The sequence below is a fragment of the Bidens hawaiensis genome, unplaced genomic scaffold (genome assembly GCF_021521415.1).
Source record: "Bidens hawaiensis isolate Kalapana, Puna unplaced genomic scaffold, B.hawaiensis_p1.1 tig00021180_1, whole genome shotgun sequence".
Taxonomy (NCBI): domain Eukaryota; kingdom Viridiplantae; phylum Streptophyta; class Magnoliopsida; order Asterales; family Asteraceae; genus Bidens; species Bidens hawaiensis.
In genome coordinates, this window is record NW_027493274.1 from 79121 (window position 1) to 99797 (window position 20677).

A 20677-nucleotide genomic window follows, 5' to 3' on the forward strand; every position below is an offset into this window, starting at 1 on the left:
TAATGGATAATTGCAAGCCTGTGATAACTCCTTTAGCAGCTCATTTCAAGTTATCATTGAAAAATTCTCCAAGTTCAGAAGAAGAAAGGGTGTATATGGAGAAGGTGCCTTATGCCAATGTTGTGGGAAGTCTCATGTATCTGATGGTGTGTACTAGGCCGGACTTGGCTTATGCAGTCAGTTTGGTCAGCAGGTTTATTGCAGCTCCTGGTAAGGCCCATTGAAAGGCTGCTAAATGGATTTTAAGGTATCTGCAAGGTACAAGGGAAATTGGGTTGAACTTTGGTCAGTGTGGGGGTGTTCAAGATATGATAGAGGGGTATGTGGATGCAGATTTTGCAAAGGATCTTGATAAAGGGAGGTCAATCACTGGGTATGCGTTCAAGGTTATGGGCAGTGTGGTTAGTTGGAAGGCTCAGCTTCAGCATATTGTAGCTTTATCTACAACTGAGGCTGAGTATATTGCTCTTACAGAGGCTATGAAAGAGTCTTTGTGGTTAAAAAGGTTTGTTACGGAGTTAGGGGTAAAACTGTCCAACTCTGTAATATGTTGTGACAGTCAAGGTGCAATTCAGCTTAGTAAAAATAGTGTGTTTCATGAAAGGACTAAGCATATTGCTGTGAGATTGCACTTCATAAAGGAAATTATTAGTAATAAGGAAGTTGAGATTAGACAAGTGGATACAAGTGAAAACTTGGCTGATATATTCACTAAAGGGTTGAATGGTTCCAAGTTTGAATTCTGTGTTAAAGGGATTGGGCTTGGTTGAAACTATGAGAATGTGGCACAAAGGTGGAGATTGTTAATAGTTGTGATCAATTCTCATGGTTATTTCTGTTGGTATTAATGTACAGGGGTCAAACTTGTCAATTCTAATAGTTGACAAAGTTATGTGTAATAAGTGTGAAGTGACTAAACTTCTAGGGGGTAATTGTGTCATTTCTGCAGAACGTTTTGTTACGGCTGTTGTAACTGATTTGGGGATATAACAATAGTTAGGGTTTCATTCTCATTCATTCATTTTTCAATTTTACTTTCACTTCTTGTAATCTCTGTTAATCAATAAACAATTCGATTGTGTTCGTTCTTGATTGAGATCTTAATTTCATATTCCTTTGGTGTATTCGTTACACATTTGATGGCAGAATGATGTGTAACTATGTAGACATCAATACTTGTACCCTAGCCCCTATGTTGGTTGACATGCATTGTGTGTCATATCCAAATACAGGTTGGTAACTTTATGGTGGGAATGTCCATATTCACATGATGATACAGATCTAAACGACAACATTTTGTTATGCATGTTAAGGAGATACGACCAAGCAAACATACATGGTAACACAACATACGATGGAAGTGAAGAAAAATTAAACAAATAACATGCTTAAGCGTAAGTTTGTTGTAAGTTTGATGTGAGGGTGGTATTTCTTTTAAAAGTAAGTAATAGGAGGTGTATCCCTTTCCTGATGGATATATACAATAATCACAAGGGAAGATTTGGTTACCGAAGAAAGTCAGTATCCTTACCGGCTAATTAATTACTATCATCATACCAAGAGACGGACCTATATGCCGAGTATAGACCACAAGGTCATTGAATGTTGAGGCCGGTCTTGGCACAAAGAAAAACATCATTGGCTTCTTGGGAAATCTGGAGATAGGACCAACGTGAAGACAACACAATTCTTTGGTTGTGTTCCACAACAAATGTTGAAGCGTCGGGTGTTAGAGTCGTGGCTAAGCTTTGCAAACAGAATCTTGTCCTTCCTAAATATATTACCTAGGGTTTGTAGGGGTCAGAGACCCATGTCTCTAGAATACACCCTTCAATGGTAAAGTCAATGTTGGTATAGTGATCGTATAAGAAACATGTGTGTGTATGTATATGTAGTATCTAGAGAGAGAGAAAGACAGAGAATAGTAAGAGCGTGATAGGAGAATGTTTATATACATTTTAATCTTAACATGAGAACGTAAGAAATAATACCAATTTATAAAAAAAAAGGAGAAGGTAAGAAATAATACCAACTACAGTACCAATATATACATAAACAATGATCTGTAATAACAAAGAAAAAAACCTAAAAATTACAACAAAAGAATCAAAATTAAGAACAAAATAATAGCAACAAATACCAACAAATACTTATAACAGCAAAAGAAAAAATCTGATAATAACAACAAAATATAAATCAGCAAATACTTATAACGTCTCACAATAAAATATTGGAAAATACGAACAAAAAATAACAGAAAATACCTATAAAAATAAACCTAATAATAACTACAAATTGGTTCTCACTATTTACATGTTAAAAATAAAATGTATTTGATTCCGTTTTGAATGTGATATTGGAATGTATCAAATGAAGGAAAGTGGAAGGATCCTTTGTGAAGGTTAGCTCTTATATTGGAGGAAGGTATAGGCTAGGTTTGGGCCAATGGACAAAAGTCGTATATGTGGGCTAAGCCCAAGTAGTAAGTTTGGATCAGACAACCCATCGTCACCAATGGATAGGTATTTTGAGGGAAAAAAGGTCTTCTAAACTTTATAAAAATTATAAATTTTTCTTAATGTATTATTCATATATAATCAAATTAGATTAAAGAAAATGTCTCATGTAGTATAAAATACATGATGATATCACAATCAATACTTATCATCGTTTACTTATGTACCTATTAATATAAGGTTATGTATTACAGATTAATTATTAGATAGATTTCCATGTCCATAGAACCATATGTAGTAGTACACCACGTGTACATATAGCAGATTATTGAAGACGAAGAAGATTAAATATACGATTGCGTGAAGGAACGGAAAATAGTGTTGACGAAATGGAGAGGTTGACTCGGATAGAAGTAATAATATTTATATTGACACTCTATACTATAATCTGTTTACAGTTATTGACCAAATCAAATCACAATTTAGCCACCCATGTGATGATTATTGATTAAGATAACTTACATTTACAACCCTTGGTTTTGCCTCTATTACAAGTTGAGAACAGTTCTTTTTTAAATAAGACCGACTACCCCTTGGTTGATTGGTCAACACGTTCTCATGATTGATCATTTGCTTGTAGGTCAAGAAGTTAATACCCTCCTATTATTAATTAGGTTCCAATTTCCAAATTGAAATCATATAATTATTTGTTTTGTTGATTACTGTTTTAATTACCTCATAAAGAAAACCTTTTATATAATTCGGACAATCTAATAAAGTATTGCCCAAAATTGTATATATCTCTAGATAAATAAGCTAAGAGTTATTCCATTGGATGTAAAAACCTTTTTCATGTTTCTTTAGAGGGCAAGGCACGCGAAACATGTATTAAATGAATCGAGCTACATATTTGTAAAGGTTTAAAGAGATGTGTATAGGGACAACATGTGAAATACTCGAACAAACTTATTGTATGTAACGTTGACTCTAACATTAGAAACGCTGCTTGCTAATATGTACGGTGCCAACAAGTTCTAAGATTTTGTTTATTATTGTAATTGGGTTGTAGCAATACAAATAGCAATGTTGTTTAATCTATTTTTGCTTGTTTGATCACCATATTACGCCAACAATTATTCTGGTTTTATGGGTTTCGATCGATATGAAAGAATTTGGTAGATTTGGTAAAACAATTTCGATATTCTATAACGGCATATATAGCATTCTTGTGTAGAATTACAACTTTATAAGATTAACATTTCCAATTCCATCATATACCAACCAAACACATTTTTGGATGGAATTAAATTCTTTATCATTTCAATTCTTATGATATCCCCCGAACCGAACGAGACATACCTTCAGTTTTGTAAAATGTGTAATACATATAAAATACGCTCAATTTGTAATTTGTAAAATCTAATAAACTAATAACCGTAATCATTTAACAGGCTCCAGAATGAATCGGGATACGAGATAAGTTTATGCCCTGATAGTAATTTATTCAAATCTGGATTGAAACACCATTAATCATCAAATCTTTTTAGATCTAAAGACAAAAATATATATTTAAATCGGATTCAAAATCAAAACGATTGTGCTACACTTAAATTAATCCAAATCGTGTGAACAAGTGATGGGATGTTGAAGATACATTAATATTTTTACTTCAAGTACTTTGTTATTTTGGTCCCAAAATATATATATAAACACCTATACATGATATGTATTGTGGTATGCTCCTTTTTTAATAGCATTTAGAATTACCCTTAATATCCGAGTAAGCCTGAATGAGATGGGATGTTGATGCTTCAGGCATGACCTACCCATGAACACCACTAAAGAGAAAGCCCAATACCCACCATTATGAGAACTATTTTTAATCAAGTTTTGAACCTGAGACCATAAAAATTTCAAGCATAACTATCGTCCCAAGATCGATTGCATGCAAACTTATATAGTAACTTTTTTAGATTATTATTTAGATATTAAAGCATGTAGTGTTGTTTTTTTAAGATATAGAAAATATTACATTACAAAATCTTGATGTAGAATTGATCATTAGTATTTTATAATGCACTTGTGTATATTAGTAATGTGGTGAAAATACTAGGGGCAGAATGAAACTTTTTAATTTATTTGGATAAGCATCAAATATCAAATATAGAAATATACCAAGTAACATTTCTATACATTTTTCAGTTTAAGAAGCTTCACCAAAGCTTCTTCTTCCGATCAACATCACAAAGTCAATACTTTTCACCTTTGACTATTCCAAGATTTGGAATTAGACCTCCGGACAACCATTTATATACTTTACAATTCCTTCCATACCACTTTGATTCTCATATTGTAACATATTAAAAGCTCTCAAGAACAAGAAACCATGTCTTTCATTTGTGGCTCGTTCCATAGTCAAGAACAAGATGATTATGATGTGCTTTGGCCATTTCCTTCCAACTCTCCAAGAAAACCAACAAGAAGACGAAACATATTCGGTAGCCGAAGGGATAAAAGCGTCACAAACCCGTATGCAGATCGTGGACTCGACAAGTTTGAGGCGCTTTTAGCGGATCTTGACAAGAAAAGACAAGAGATTTTTACACAAAAAGGGTCAGAAGATGTGTCCATGGTTAAGTTCATTTACACAGACCAAAATGAAGTCCAACCAATTATAATTAAGCTACGAGATCGAATAAAACATGACAACACGAGCTTGTTAAGTTCTCCCGAGCCACTTGATCTAAAAGATGTTGCTTTTCTTAAAGAAACCGAAGAAGATATTGAAAAGAAACCATTGGTTGATCATATGATTAAGTTGGATCAATGTAAAAGAAAGTTTGGAGAATGGTGGAAACCCTCATATTATTTACCATTGTTTATGATCTTGATCTTGGTGTTATTGATGTTTTCTGGACGATCTTTCGCGATATTTTGTACTTCTATAGGTTGGTATTTGGTTCCAATCGTTAACGAGATTATAGACAATTCAAAGCATCCGAATAACATCGAGAAGAAAGAAAGGTCAAGACAGATAATCAAGTAAAGAATGCCATAACAGAAGCTTCTGATCGAGCATTGAAATAATCAGCTTCGATTGGTCGTATTCTGTGATCTAGGTGACGACCCAAACAACTTCATTTTTCGGTTTGTTTGAGGGCTTTTTGTTGGTATGTATATGTTGATTGTTTCATAGAATTTTATTCTTTGTGTATAGTTTTCGTTCGATCTCTTGCTTTGACAAACTCGTATGGGCCCCAACTCGTAAATGTAAAGTGGCTTCAATTTTTAGGGGGTGTGTTGGAATAAAAGACTTGTTTTGTCGTTTAATACTTTTAATGTTTAGTTTTTGTTACAAGGTAAGCAAGTATCGCCTTTCTTCTATTTTATATAGGTGTACATGACAATCAAAGAAAAATTTCTTTAATTTTGTATTTTCTCTTCTTAATTAATTAATTTAATAAGGTTCAAATTTAAATAAATGTAATGTAGAAAAATCTTTTTTTTCAAACACCATGTTGATTTATGTGATAAACAAAACTAGTATAATCATCATAGACTAGCTAAGACTATTGGGTTATTGGTGGAAGACTATGAGACTTGGGGTTTTTTAATGGAGGTTTAAGTTTGATGGTGGGAGACTATGAGGCTTGGTTTTTCTAATGGAGGTTTAAGTTTGATCTCATTTGTAGCACTTTGGGTGGATATTAGTAATGAAGGATTTTAGCTAGGTCTTGCGAGGTTGTCAGTTTGAATCCCGAGCCCACCCGGGTTTTAGTTCCACCATGTGTTATGCCAGAGTGTTATGCTCTTGTGGTGGCACAACGACTGTTAAGTGGCAGCCGACAGTATGGATTCTCGAGGGAACGCCCAAGCCAAACTCTGAAGCCAGTGTGGGCTCGGTTAAGACAACATAGTATGGTCAGAGTGAGGCAACTGGGCTCTGCGAATTGGAGAGTGTGATGGCCTAAAATACAAGAAAGCCTATTAGTTATGTAATATATTACAGCCTATAACCAAACCAAGACGTGATAATGTTTTTACCCCGCACCTTGTGGCTTTGCAGGCGATACTGAAGTTGGACAATATGCAATCATTTGACCATTTAGCACGACTAACCATGACAGGGGGTGTTAAAACTAATAGTACTAATCATATATCACATGACTAGCTATATACATAGCTAATGGTTATTTGAAAAGACAAACATGTTCATAGCTTGTCATGTTGCTAAACAAACTCATTTATAGTTATAATCCGCATGTTTGGGGGTTTGTAGGTTGAACATGCATATGTTGTTTATGTTTACATAAAACACCAACTTGGTTAATTTAAATTTTAATTAGATTACTTTGTTAGGCATGTAAATCACCAATACTTGCTTATTTTAAGACCTTTAATATGTTCATAACATGTGATCATATATATATATATATATTTCAAACAAAACAACATGATTTAAAAGATTAGATCCATGTTTCTTGCTTGATTTTAGACAAACTACTTGAGTGGTGTCTTTATACATGATTATAACTTGTAATATAAAGAAGATAAGAAGTGGTTAGATCACAACAAGCAAGCAATGAGAAGGTTTAAGGAGGAGGAAGTTCCTAGGCCTTGAATCCTTGCAACACCACTTGAAAGAACGTGAAAATTGCAAGACGTAAGTGTGTGTGTGTATTTTTTTTTGGGGGGGGGATGTATTTGGTTTCGGCCGTGAAGAATGGAGAGGGGAGAAGGGTGGTGGTTGATGGTGATGGTGAAAAGCTGTTGATGTTTCATTGTTTCCAAATGCAAGTACTATCTAATCCTAGGTGTACTTAGTCAACATCTTGTAACATAAACGTAACTAATTTAAATGGAAATGGTGTAGGTTGGTTAGAGAATTCAGTTAAGAAGGGGCGTGCGTATGAGTCGAAGTTAAGAAAGGGGGGCTTAGATAGTGGTGATCATATTAGTTGGTATTAGGTTATACAGTTAGGTGTTTTAAGAACATAAGTATCTTGATGGTACAATATTACTAATGTGAAATTAAGTGTGCCCATATATGTTTTAGTTTAACATAACATGTTACCTATACATGAAATGATAATATTTTGAGAGAAGAACTTCGACTATAGCGGAGGCCCTACTTATTTGGTGACTCTAAGCCTTAAGTTTATCTAACATTATTATTGAGCCGGACTTGTATATAATCATATATTTATATAAAAATATAAATGATTAATTGTTTACCAATAATAAATGAGTTGAACTTAAGCATCTTACATTTTACAATAAACATTTTAGATAGTAGCTAAAATGTTTGATTAGAAAGACATTGTTAGATGTGTTCAAAGTCAGATATCCGGGCCTTTCGGATAGTGGATTTCACTGTCAGAATCCGGAATTCCGGATATCTGATCGAATAGTGAACCGGATATCCGAAAAAATAATAATTATAATAAAATTAAAAAACTACTTTTAAAATATTTCGGATAACCAAAATATCCGAAAATTATTCAAAAATATCCAAAAATTATCTAAATTTTATAAATAATATTTATTATTTAATAATTAAAAAATATTTCGGTTGTTATCCGAAAAATATGGATATCCCAAATTTCAAATAATTCATATTCGGATTTTCATATATGAATTAGGATTCGGGTTTTATGTGAACACTCGATCAAAAATTGACACAAGAAACGGCGACAGTTTGGTTTTGTGCGGGAGACAGACAGATCATATGGGTTGCTTCGGTTGCTTCGATGGAGGGTTAGCCAAACAAGAGAGATTACAGGAAGAACGCATGGCTTCTCAGGAAGCTCGAGCTAAAGCCGCAGAGAAAAGGCAATTCATTCCTATATGTTAATTTTATTTGCGATTTTCATTTAGTAACTTTCTATTTCATTATTATTATTAATTTCGATTACTTGTATATAATTTAAAGGAAAATTGGTTTTTATTGGTCCCAACTATGTCTTTTGGTGTCCCAACTAAGGAATTGGTTGCTACGGTCCCAACTTTTAACGTATTTGTTTCTAACGGTCCGTGACTAACAAAATTCTAACCTCGTTAGTTTCAGGTTGCCTGAAAAACGTTTTTGGCCTGTCAACACACATTTTTTTCCCGAAAACTCAACAATTCTGTCCTAGACATCATGGTAACTTTGTATCGTACCTTTAGGAACCTTTTTCTAGTAAAAACCCCAATTATTAAGGTCGCCGGAACCCTAGAACCATCGTTGGAATCAGTTGATGGTGCTTAAGTGATGGTGGTTGGTTGGCGGTGAGTCAATTGGTGGTGGTGGCGGTGTTCATGTGGTGTTTTCCGGCAAAAAAAAATGACTAGCCCGGCCAAAAACGTTTTTCCGGCGACCTGAAACTAACGGCGTTAAGATATCGTTAGCCGCGGACCGTTAAGAACAAATACATTAAAAATTGGGACCATCAGTGACCAATTCGTTAGTTGGGACCGACAATGACCAAAAGACAATATTTGAGACCAATAAAAACCAATTTTCCTAATTTAAATGTCTCTTATAACAGTAAACAAAACAAAAGTATTGTAGCAAAATGATCTAATTTAAATACTTAAACGAAGCGTGAAGCTCTCCTAGGATTTTTGGAAGCATAGCTTTCGATCAACTCTTGGTAATCCGTGCTAATTAATATACCGTTCTCAATAGCAATACTTGTCAGTCCGTTGGATTTTAAAGTGATGATTTAAACGGGCTAATGGTAATGGGTATAGTTGGGTACTTCAGTACTTGGGTAAATGGATTTAATTGAAAGTGAGTTTAAATGGGTCTAAACTAACTCAAATGTTAATTGGATATTAGGTTTAAAAAACAATTTCGGCGCCTTCGGAGACTGGGCCTGGGCCGGCCTTGCAACAAATATGGTGATTGGATGCTTTTCTGTTTGAAAGCTGAAACCTAACCCTTTTTAATTTCAAATTTATTGAATTATTAGATCTATTGGTTATTCTTGCAATGTTTTGAAGTCTGCATAATTTGCAGGCAAGAACAATTTGCACAATAGGCTGCAGTTAGAGCTGCACGAGCTCAAATGCAAGCAGCTGCAAAACAGGCTTCACATGCTAACAAAGGCGAACCAACTCTAAAGGTATACGTTATTTTTGCTATTTTGCATATCCTTTTTTTCTTATGCTGTCCTATACGCACGATTTTGATCATTTTCATGTCGTTTTTGTCTGTATGGTATTGTTTAACGCGAATTATTTTGTGCGTGCAGTGGCAGATGGGATAACATCTAGCTTTGGTTTAACTGTTACATAAAGGTTCTCTTTCAGTTGTTTGATAACATTCATTGGCATTTACACTTGTGTATAACTGCCAGCAAATTCATCACTTTCCCACATGGATGAATGCAGTGTTTGTAAGAACATGATGGTCATCAAGAACTGGAAGTTGTCACAGAAATAATTATTTGCAGAAATGGCAATAAATATTGTACAAAGTTTGTTTATGGCTCCAGCTATTTTATTATGTACAGTGTAATAAACTTCAAAGGGGGAGTAGTTGTTCTGTTTGTACTATCATTCTCATCAAAAAGTTTTGAGGAAATGACAGCTTTAGCCCTTCAACTTCAGTACCTTCTAATTACGCATGTGTTTTCCATTGCATTTATGGTGCAGTTGAACTGGTAATATTTACCATATATATTTATGTAGATGTTGAATTGATCTACTCTATTGGAACCAGTTCTAACTATACCAAATGCTTGTTGGATTAGTGAGCTTTAAACTCTTCATAAGTTGTACTTTTAAGTTAATGATTGGGTTAAATTGCTTAAAGTAAGGAATCATAAAAGAGTGTTAAAATCTTAGGGCTTATAATCATGTCATGTTGAAGGGTTTTGGATTGGCAAGTTAAGGTGTTAAACTAAAGAACTTAAAACACCACCCTTGTTTGTGTCATAACTTGTGACTCATTTATCTAAACGAGTCAACCTAATTGACGGATTGAATGAAGTTATAAACAAGTTGGTAAGTTTCAAATAGGTTAAGCAAGTCGGAAACAGGTTTGTGAGACATATTTCTTTTATTTTGCATTCTAATTTTCAAAGAGTTTGTTGAATTCTACCTGTTTAATTAAACGGGTTAAACAGCACAACCCAAACACCTGTCTATAAAGTGTATTAGACATGACAATGTAAAAGATAATCTTTTTTTGTGTTGCTTCGGGCCGTATCACCTTTAAGACTTGGATGATCAATCAAACAGGTACCAAAAACTGACTTCGACATTAATTATCTTGCACCGAATTCTAACATCTGTCACCTCATAAGTGGAACGAATGTACATATTTTTGAGTATTCACAAAATTCAACTAACAAGACGTTGCTACACAAATCTCTGAACCGGAGCCGATGACTTGAGCTCATGTGCAGCTTAGAAAAAATCCGCAGCTTGCACCACTAAACCTTCCTTTTTGCAGATCAAACCCAGGTTAAACCATGCATCATGGTTAGTAGGCTCTAACCGCAAAGAGTTCATTAAGAAGCTTCTTGCAATTGGAAGTGTTTCGGTACCACCCATTTTCATTAAAGTTTCTGCTGTTGAAATAATACTTGGGACATAATCCGGTTCTATAGACAATGAAACCGAGAAGGCAATAAGTGCTTCATTGTGTAAAGATTGAGCTTCAAATAACAAACCTGCAAGAAGCCCTCAAGATTACAACAAAGATCAAAATTTTATTAAAAAAAATTGAAGCAATGTTTTATGAATCTATGCACAAACCCGTTGAATGCCAAGCTCCAGGGTAGTAGAAATCCTTCGATTTGGCTTTGCTAACACAGATTTCAGCATCAGATAATGATCCAAGTTTGGTGTAAATATTGGCTAAATCTAGCCAAGCTTCAATTTCTAGTTTTTTATCCATTTCCTGTCAAAATCATATAAATGGAAATTATATATATAGCAACTTGCAAACCATGAATAGTAACTTGGCCAATCACAATTTGCTACCTTTTTTAAGCGTTCAAGTTTAAAAAAAATTAAGTTTCAGTTTCACCCCTTGAAACTAAAAATAATATAAAATTTTAACCCATTAAATATTTTAATATCTCATTTTGGTACTTAATTTTATATTTCTCTAGTAACTTTTCTTCGTTAATTGTTTAAAATTTCTACATACACAGCTATGTTTCGTTCTTTTTCTCAACATTCCAATATAAATTGTACTGAAAACGGAATTTTTATTCAAAATAAAGTATTTTTTGGTATCGTAAACAACTTTCGCACGTGCTTTAATAGGTCGGGCTGTATACATGCATGCACAATATTCCCACCACATCACACGGGGAAACCCAAACTAGTTACTAATAATTATAAAAACTGTATATAAATGTAATAAAAGAAGAGATAAATTTGCATATACCTCAGAGTCCATGTTCTTGTTATGAAGTTCACTATGTGCTTGAATTAGGGCTAATAAAATCTTGTAAGTTTCGATTGCTTGTTTGGGCTGTTCTTGAGCAATTTGAAGCACGGCTTTTAACCTAAGAAGTTGCAATTGGTCGACTCTTCCTGTTTCATCCAAAGCAATATCAACTATGGTTTCAGCATCTTTAAATCTTTGCTCAGCTGATACAATCAACGCTAATAATGTAAAACCCTTTGATGAGCTACCAGCAATCACATCAGAATATAACATCATTTTACCAAATGCTACATCCAAATTTCTTTGTATCGCATTTTCTAATCCAAGATAAAATATAACTTCAGGATCACTGTTAACACCAGTATCACCGAAAGAAGCAGCTTTATTAAGAGAATTCAAAGCTTCTTCATGGTAGAACACTCTACCAGAATCTGATAAAGAAACCCTAGCTGCATTTCCATAATTAACCCCAAGAAACTTGTGGGCAATGCTTTTGAAATGTTCGTTTTCTAGATTACTCGATTCAATAACTTTTCGAGCAAATATTATTCCTTCATGGGCATGATTAGAGTTCTGAGTACACAATTTAGCCCCCAATAGAAGAGAAGGAATATGTGGTTCATGTTCTGATTCAGATGACCCTGGAATTTTCTTTAAAATGTTTATTGCAGATTCGGTTTGACCAGCAGCACTGTAACAAAGAGCTAAAGAATACCATCTTTCGATTCGTTTATACACTCGTGGAAGAAGCTCCTCAATATGAGCAGCAAGACACTCGAATTGACCACACGTTGACAATGCAAAAGTCAAATGGCTAATAATTTCAGGATCCCATTTTATTTCTCCACATGATAACTTCTTCATGAGTATAAATAACAACAGAAGTGCTTCTGTGCTGGTTTTAGGATAATGCGGATCCCATGTTTTGGTTTGAGGAAGGGTTGTTTCAACACCTCCGTAAAGTAAAATTGCAGCCAGGTCCTTTTGTAAGGCGGATAACCTTTGCGGGACCAGATTCCATGGCTTAACTAAAGCCCTTCGTATGCTACAATAGCGTCGTTTAAAACCCCGGCTTCTATCCACAACTTTGGAAGCAATTCTAACGCATTGTGAAACATTTCTTGTAACTTGCAGTCTTCAAACATGGATTCAGGCATTCCATTAGGTAATGCAGATTCAACGATGTCCAAGATCATCCTGCACTCCTTTGCAGCTTCTGATATAACAAAACAAAATAACATTCAGAGGAATAAAAGTATTATGATATAAAATGTGATCCATTAAGTATCATACCTTTAAACCTGCTCATTGCTTGAAGTGATTTTGCTTTAAGTAGGATCGCTTCAAGAAGCAGACTCACTGAATGCAGGGACATCAAACCTAACAGACCATTTTCCCATTTAGATTTTGAAATCTGTTGTAGGGTTCGGTCACTAATTGCTTTAATCATCCGGGGTGACAAGCTTTTGATGTCGATTCCATAAAAAACTTGAAGAGCAGAATCAAAATTGCCCTTTTGGTACTCAAGTCTACCCAACAAAGCCCTAGCTTCCTACAGTTGCATATAACATGTCATACATGTATACACTCATCATTCAAAAAGTAGCCAAAAAAAGAAGCAAACAAATTTATATCAACAATGGCAAACATGTAATGAAACAGTTAAGCAGTTAGCTCTACCTCATAGTTCAAAGACAGTGCTTCTTTTAGAGTGGACTCAGCTTCATCAACTTGAGCATCTTCAAACTTTGAGTCCCAATCTCCGGTCCCGGTACGAGAAGAAAGACCACTGGCTGAGAAATCCCGTGTAGCTAACGACTCCGGTGATCGAGAAACCGGCTCTTCTACCTTAAATTGCTCACCCGAACACGCACACAACATCTTTCAACTTGCCTTGTTTAATCAAAAATCTATAATAATTTGGCTTCTACTTGTTACACAAAAGCTACTTATTACTCTAATACGCCAATTCACTCATTAATCCCACCTGAAAATCAAATAAACACAAAGTACTCTCAGCATAAACCAATTCACACCTCACAATTCACCTTGGCATTTCATCAAACACCTTAAGGACAATATTTAAAACACACCAAATCTATACCATATAAGCTTCAACCGGTAAAATTAAGATTAAATCAAAAAATTATCCAACATTTTAAATTTATGTAATAAAACAAACAGCAATTTACATCTCACAATTCACCTTGGCATTATATTTAAAACGCACCAAATGATAAAATAAAGATAACAACAGCAAAATAATCCAACATTTGTTAATATGAGATTTCGAGTTTAAGTAATAAAACAAACAACAATTTACATCTCACAATTCACCTTGGCATTTCATCAAACACCTTCAGGACAATATTTAAAACGCACCAAATGATAAAGTCAAGATAACAACAGCAAAATAATCCAACATTTGTTAAAAATTACCAATGAGATTTCGAGTTTGCAATAAAACAACAGTTTACATCTCATAATTCACCTTGGCATTTCATCAAACACCTTCAGGACAGTATTTAAAACACACCAATCGATAAAATAAAGATTAAAACAGCAAAATAATCCAACATTTGTTAATAATTACCGATGAGATTTCGAGTTTAGGCAATAAAACAACAATTTACATCTTATAATTCACCTTGGCATTTCATCAAACACCTTCAGAACAATGGTTAAAATGTGCCAATCGATAAAATCAACATAACAGCGGCAAATAATTAAACATTTGTTAATAATTGGCGAAGAGATTTGGAGTTTAGGTGGTAATAAAACAACAATGTAGATCTGATAAGTTAATAATTCATATGAAATGGTTAAAAAGAGATGAAAACTAAGAGCAGCAACAGAAGGAATAAGATGATGAAGAGAGTTGAGTTGGTAATAGAGAAAAAGACAAAATGTGGGTAGAAAACAAACAAACAAACAAATGATGAAATGACAGGACGAGCGAAATAAAAAACAAGAGATAGAGAGCTTTGAACTTACCACCACCATTTGACAACGTGATTTGTACTTTACGATGCTTTTAAGCATGGTTAAAGGCCATGAAAAGAAGGTTGATTGATATGACTGGTTTATGTGTGTCCTTGAGAAGATGAGAGCGGTTACTAATGTTAACAAATTAAAAACCGGAAGAAGTGAAGAATGAAGAACAGAAAATGAATTATTAAATGAGATCTGGTATTGAGAAGGAAGAGTGAGAGTGATGATGATTGATGGTTAACATAACATAACATAACATAACATGTGGGATTGTGGGTTGGTATGGACCATGGAGTGAGAAACTGGTCAGGGCCTCCTCAATGGTCTATTTCACTCTTCAGGTTCTTGTTTCTAAATAAATAAACATATGGTACTCTTATTCTATTATTATTGAATTCAACCTACACCAACAAAACTCACCTGTCTAAAATCATACTTTCTCTGTTCTATTACAAGTGTTTTATTTTGATTTTTCAAATCGCTCTTTTGCATTTTTGATCATAAATATTTTTTTTCGAGTCATATAATACTTGATAAAAATTATATCAATGTAAAATACATTTAAAACCCAATCCATTCATATATTTTACATCAAGTATTATATAACGCAAATAAAAATATTGCCGGTCAAAGTTAAACAATAAAGACTTGAAAAATCAAACTATGACACTTATAATGGGACGGAGGGAGTAATTATTAATTAAGTTTTTTTATCATGTCAATAAACAGAGAATTGTCCTGGTACCCTGTACATGGTGGCCTAATGACAAAAATCAAACTAGGACACTTCAAATTATCTCCAGTTTCAGAGAAATCAACCCGTCCAAAGGCCCACCTGAGGTAAAACTTAAACGCCCTCAGGATCGAACTAGAATACACAAAGATTTTGGTATTCCTTCATTGAGTCACTCATGTCCTCCCTAAGATATTGTCGGTGAGGATCAAACATGGGTCCCCATTTTAAAAAATCATACTTTCTGCCGCTACGACACATTGAAAGTTATATACAATTTTAGTGTGAGGTTATGTACATTTTTTTTTAAATTAAAACTTAGTGAAATTTTTAGTTGTACAGTAAACATCTATAAATTAATAATGCTTGAATCAAATTTTATTAATTTATCGGGATATTATTAAATCGATAAATTAATAATATATAAATATAAAGAGGTTTTACGTATGACCTTTAAATTTTCAAGTGGAATGTAAATTTACAAATTATTTGAATTTGAAGTTCATTGTTTTTAACAAGTAAAAGAGTAAAGTGTCATTTTCGTCCTTAAGATTTGGTTACTTATGCAAGTTTCGTCCAAAAGCGTTTTTTATTGCATATGGAACCTTGAAGTTGTCTGTTTCTTGTCATTTCCATCCAATTCACAATGTTAAATGAAGGGTAATTTTGTCTTTCACCATACTATCCCGAAAATTTGAAATATTTTGTACCGGCATCGGTACCGAAATGTTCGGTTCGGTACTGGTATTTCGTGCAAATGTTATCATACTCATGAAATATAATCCATTGTCACAAATATCCAACAGGTATAATGAAAAATATACAAAGGAATTATGGTCAATGCTGCGAACTAATTAAGAATCGCTTACCAAAAACACTCCCGTAAAACAAAGAAATTTGCTAAAAAGGGACATGATTGTATTAAGTGTTTGAAGCACATCACATAATGAGATAAACAACACCATTTGTCAATTCCATGAATGAACCAAAATGAAATTGGGGAGAAGTCTTATATCAAATAGGTTAGAGAAACATTTGTATATAAGAATCTCTACTAAGTTATAGAGAAGCGAAGGTGATCTCTACTTGCCAATAATTACCCTTGCCTACATTGTGAGAAGTGAATGTGTGCTTACCACTTTACGAGTAAGAGTGTTATATGTCGGTGATCTTTACCATTTAACATGAAGACTAATGAACATCAAATGAAGCGTCAAGATTTGGATGTAAGATGAGTAATTAGCATTTAACATCTACCTAAACACTACGCATTGTTTGTACTTTTTGATGGTCGATTCAACATTCATACATCTTATTAGTATGTATATAAAATGTAGTAAATTGCTTCTAAATATAAACCTTTTTTTCTTAAAAATAAAGCATGCCAAGAAGTTGCTACATCTTCAATGTTCACGAGCGGTTATGTAAATGAATCATCAAAATTAAAGTACATATAAATAAATAAATGATGAGTGATTGAAGACATGGAGATGGAGAGTGAAAAAAGAGTTTACAAATGATGATAAGACCAAGTGTTTTGGAGGTGATAGGGACGCCATCTATCTGGTACCTCAATATAACATCGGATCTCAAACCGTAACATCTAAACAACTTCTACATGTTAGTGACATTACATTACTTTTTAATTTACTAACCCTCCGTAACACTTTAACTAAAATCAATTAAAGTTTATTACAAAGTTCGATCTACTTTATAGATATTGTCACTATTTATATTCTTATTTAATTATTTAAAACTTGGAAAAGGTAATTTTATTGTTATTTTATTTTGGTAATGGTAATACCAAGGAGGGAATAAGGTAATTGAAGAGTGTTATGGAAAGGAATATTTGATTGATCGAGGCATGTGATGGATTACTTTTGTTAGCATTTTTAGAAAGTATAATAAGTTGACCAATGCTTCTTGTCTTCTTCTTTTAACTAGATAAGGCTACAATTATTTCCCAGTTTCTTGTTATATAAAAACAAAAGTATACATATTAACAACCTACATTAATATGAACCCGTGGTTACTTAAATTAACATTTAAGTTTTGATGGTAGAATAAAAAAATTGTTTTATCTAGAAATAAACATATGACATCTAACTCGAAATGTGTGATATGTGGAGAGCACCTCAATAAAAAAATAGAAATAGAAACAAAAACTTCCAATTGGCCTTAAAGGTCCAATTACTATAAAAATGAGTTAAATCTTGAAATCTTTGAAGTGCATGTTATAAACCTGACTCAATGAGATTTTATCATAGCGGTAGACTAGTGGGTTCCTGGTGACTCATGCCTAAAACGTCAAAATTAGTATGAATGATCGGCACCATGTCTTATGAAAGTTCACTTAGACATTGAGGATTTGAGGGTAGTTCCAAACACCGTTATAAAAAAAAAGACATAAACATAATTAAAGAATTAAAAGACATCCTTCGATACAGTCAAAATATGCATATATACTCTAAGCTCCAATCTACTTTATTCAGTACTCATCAAGAGGCTTTTAGCTTAATTTTACTAATGTTTTTAGATAAGATGAAATATCTTTCAAATAATGAAGGTTCAAGTCTCGTTTGTGTAAAATTACGAGTAAATAAGGAGTGTGTGAGTTTGCCGCTTAAATAATATGTATGAGTCAAGTATGTGGGTCGACATAATAATACTAAAAGATTGAGAATCTAATTAATCGACAAACGGTACCCAAATACGAGAAGTAATGATCACATAACGAGAAACTAAAATTTGAAGGCTTTGGTAAATTAAATATGTTTCATGAAAGTACACTAAGCTTCGATAAATAAGCACTTTTTGTAATGTTTTGTAGGTCTTATAAGTGGAGTACAATATTCAACCAACAAACACGTAATCAAAACTTCATAAACATAAATCATCATCATCGTACTCAGTATATCCCACCAATAGCAATGCTATGGTAGGGTTTAAGGAGGGTAAGATGTAGACAGCCTTACCTCTATCCCATAGGGATAAAGAGGCTGCTTCCGGTGATACCCTCGGCTCGATAGTAGTTTTGCATCAAGCCTTAGACATAAGGCACATAGCACTCAATCATCAGGACACCAGCTGATTGGTGCATGTGCCCTTGTCTTTCGGCTAACAACGCCACCACATAATGCCTGATTAACCTTCCACCACTTTTAACGTTATTTTCATGAGATTAGTAAAATAATGTCAAAATTAGTGCAATTTTACTTTTGCCCACCCGAGGGTTCACACATATATACTTTTGCCCATCCGAGAGTTCAAAAACATAAATCAAATATTTAAATATCGGAGTACTAGAATACGATTTATATCAAGTATCCTGGCATATCATAAAATAGCAGTGAACATAAAACAAACATCTCAATAGGGTACACACTTAGAACGAGCATACTCGGCGTTATGGGGTAACGTTTTGACCCGAAACACCGGGGAACACCGCCCCCCTCCGGCGCTCTGGGGTGTTTTGACCTTCAAAAACCCTTCCAGCATTTTGTACACAACACTGGTTTGATGATGGTGGGGCTAAGATGAGGAAGCAACCAATGTAGAAGTAAGGTGATGACGTTTGGCCTTTTCCACTACTGATGGCCTTAGCAATTGGCATTCTGTCCAATAGCATGGGGTGACGGTAATATTTGGGATATTCACGGTCTCATGTTCAAAACTTGATTCACGAGGATTTTCCCATATTAGTTGATTCCTCTTTGATGATATTTCTGGGTGAGTCAAGCAAAATGTTGGTGTATAAATGTCAGTAGTTCATAGTCTAGTGTCTGTAATCGAGTCTGTAATGTTATTTATGTTTTTGTTTAAGCGAAGTTGTTAACAAGTTCGCCTAGGCGAACTTGTTGAACAAGCGAAGTTATGGACAACTTCGCCTGAACATATCAGGCGAAGTTGTCGTGTATTTATACTAGGTTACGGCTTAGTGTTGAGGAGTTCATCGAGTTGATCTAAGCTGGTTTGAGTTCATTGTAACGTGAGGACGGGAGTCTGTATCAGTGATTCATATCACGTGAGTTCAGTTATTAATACATAACGTGTTTCGGTTTATTCGTGTGTGTTTGTTTGATTTGCTTTCTACGCTCGTAACGATCTACGCAGGGATTCCGCACCTGAGTAGACCGAGATATCTCGTGTGATCCGTCCAGGGAACCTACACAAAATCGGTATGCACAATTGACATCCCGTCTTAGAAAGGCTTACTTGGGTATTGGGATAGATCCAAAAGTTGTTAAAAGAAATAAAGTAAACACCGAATTACCTAAATATGTCTGATGCATCCGTCAAAATAGAATAAATTATCCTAGCATCGATGTATACGCATCTTACAATCTAAAGCTAATACAATTTAGAAATGTCATAGTATAGTCTGATCACGCTGCCATAAATGATACCCCGTTACTAAACTCCCAAACTTTGCTCGATCGACCCCAAATTCATATTAGTTATGTATTTCTCTTTTTATTCAATCCAAACTCTTTCTAAATACAAAACTATCTATATATTATATTAAAGAAATATCTGTTAAACATCATTAGTATAGAGCAGAAAATGTTGGTAGAATTATTTTGAGATGGGGAATAGAGACAAAGAGGGTAATTGCAGTCTGTTTTGTTTGGCACAGAGTGTTCACGTGATGAATATATAGGCTTGCTTTGGAAGGAAGGGTAAATATAAGACAGTCTGGTTTTCTTACGTGCTCTTTTTGTTACTACATTTACTATACCACCACATCACACATTATTGAACGCATACTCAAGATAATGATGATGATGAAAGTACTAGGGCCAACTTCTTAAATGTATATATATTTTTTTATAAAATTACTTCTCTGTCCTTTTATAATATATAGAATCATAGGACTATAAGGTATACATGCCATTTTATCTCTCATTGTATTGCGCCACATCATACGTCACTCTACTCCACTATTTTCAACAATATCATGGAAATGGTTACCATTTCACCACTTCCCTCTCTTTCTAAATAAATAATAATATTATTAATATAAGTAAAGTTAATTTAATATAACTTAAATAAAAATATTAAATCTGGTGAACAAACGTAAAATAAAAAAAATAATTTTCGAGTACT

General features: G+C 34.0%; 1 long non-coding RNA gene and 1 pseudogene across 2 annotated transcripts; one reads left to right on the plus strand and one right to left on the minus strand.

Annotated features, from left to right (window-relative positions):
• Window positions 1-8126: 8126 nt before the first annotated feature.
• LOC143562845 (uncharacterized) lies at window positions 8127-9969 on the plus strand. The gene is made up of 4 exons (XR_013140564.1): window positions 8127-8288; window positions 9280-9341; window positions 9460-9565; window positions 9695-9969. It is a non-coding gene; the product is annotated as an uncharacterized LOC143562845 (long non-coding RNA).
• Window positions 9970-10766: 797 nt separating this feature from the next.
• On the minus strand, window positions 10767-13778 carry LOC143562846 (protein NPGR1-like; annotated as a pseudogene). Its single transcript, XR_013140565.1, has 5 exons — window positions 13528-13778; window positions 13141-13399; window positions 11845-13063; window positions 11205-11349; window positions 10767-11119 (listed from the first exon to the last, which is right to left on the minus strand). The product of XR_013140565.1 is annotated as a protein NPGR1-like (transcript).
• Window positions 13779-20677: the final 6899 nt, after the last annotated feature.